This window comes from Stegastes partitus, unplaced genomic scaffold (assembly GCF_000690725.1).
Source record: "Stegastes partitus isolate 25-593 unplaced genomic scaffold, Stegastes_partitus-1.0.2 Scaffold2586, whole genome shotgun sequence".
In the NCBI taxonomy this organism is placed as follows: Eukaryota; Metazoa; Chordata; class Actinopteri; family Pomacentridae; genus Stegastes; species Stegastes partitus.
In genome coordinates, this window is record NW_007580317.1 from 523 (window position 1) to 2,248 (window position 1,726).

Below are 1,726 nucleotides of genomic sequence, written 5' to 3' on the forward strand. Positions count from 1 at the left end.
GGCTGAAATGAGCTTCCTCCGCAGGGTGGCTGGGCTCAGCCTTAGAGATAGGGTGAGGAGCTCAGACATCCGGAGGGAGCTCGGAGTAGAGCCGCTGCTCCTTCGTGTCGAAAGGAGTTAGTTGAGGTGTTTTGGACATCTGATTCGGATGCCTCCGGCAAGGCTTCCTCTGGAGGTCTTCTGAACACGTCCACCTGGGAGGAGACTCCGGGGCAGACCCAGAACCCGCTAGAAGGATTATATTTCTCAGCTGGCCTGGGAACGCCTCGGGATCCCCCAGGAAGAGCTGGAAAGTGCCGCCAGGGGTACGGCGGTCTGAGATGACCTGCTCTGCCTACTGCCCCCACAAACCCGACCACGGATAAGCGGAAGATAATGGATGGATGGATGGATGGATGGATGGAGAACAAAAAGTAGGATTCTGAAAATGTGAAAGTATGAACCTTCTTGTCTTTGGTCTGGAACTCCATCGTCTTGGTGTTCAGCTGCTTGTTGATGTTTTCTATTTCCATCTCTATTGTCTTCTGAGATTCTTGATTCTTCTCTTTTTCTTTTCTGGCATCACTCTGCAATATATAAACACACATGATTGAACATAAAAATAAATCAATCTTCTGATAATTGCTGAATAACAGGTGAGTAATCCTGCTATGTTCATGGAGAACTTTAGGATTCCAGCAGAAACATTTGCCCTCAGTGTTTCCTGTCTGTGATTTACTGAATATTAGAATCTCTCTGCTGCTCTCTGACTTTGTTAAAGTCATTCAGGGTTCAACGATTGATCTGTTCATGCAAACATCAAATAAATGAAACAGACACGTCTTAACATTGAACCTATTTGTGTTGTGGTTCATCATTAAATGTGTTTTCTCATAGTGGTGCTATTCAGAGCAGAGTGAATTTATACCCAGGGAAAAGTAAACTCAGGAGCCTTGGATAACTGATCTGTGATCGTCTCCAGCTGTGAATGAGGAGGAGAGAAAAAGAAAGAGATGATGATCAGATTGCAGCAAAATCAGAATCATACAATCTAATCATGTGATTTACAGTCAATGGACTGAATATGTGTCACTGATTGAATCAAACTAGACGTAGATGTTCAGGTCTGTCAGTAAATACAGATGGATTCAGACTAATAAATGAACCTCTGCATGCTTTTTGTCCAGAGCTTCCCTTAGAGGCTTTAGATCATCTCTGATCTTCTGCTTCTCCTCCTGCAGATGTTCCACCTCAGTTTGTTTGTCTTCAACCTGGAAGGACAACCAGAAGGTTTAGATGCTGGTTTGGTCTCCACTCCATCTGGACCTGATATTTTAGTGACCATAGTTCATGAATGTTCATCTAACCTCCTGTTTCTTCCCGTGCAGCTCCTGTTTCAGGCTCTCCATCGTTTCTTCAGCCTCCTTCCTCCTCTGCTGCTGCTGCTGCTGCTTCAGTTCTTCCTCCTTTAACTGAGAGACACCAACAGAGACCAGATGTAAAACATGGTTTTATTTGGACAACTTAGTGGAGATTTTATTTCAGATTAATCTTCATCAGATTGATAAACTACATCTGGTTTTTCTTCTCCACTGTCCACATTCTTTACTTTTCTGTCACATCTTGAATCCTGATGTCTGATCTGCTTTGGAGACACAAACCTTCTTCCTTTGATTCTAAACTGTGTGTTTCCACCAAGCTTGACTTTACTTTCTGCCATCAGCTGATCTTGGTGTCTTTCTCCATC

The 1,726-nt window shown here is 43.7% G+C and overlaps 1 long non-coding RNA gene across 1 annotated transcript; it reads right to left on the reverse strand.

The window, feature by feature from the left end:
* Positions 1 to 907: 907 nt before the first annotated feature.
* LOC103375413 (uncharacterized) lies at positions 908 to 1,436 on the reverse strand. Its single transcript, XR_521207.1, has 3 exons — positions 1,347 to 1,436; positions 1,146 to 1,250; positions 908 to 961 (listed from the first exon to the last, which is right to left on the reverse strand). It is a non-coding gene; the product is annotated as an uncharacterized LOC103375413 (long non-coding RNA).
* Between the last annotated feature and the right edge of the window lie 290 nt (positions 1,437 to 1,726).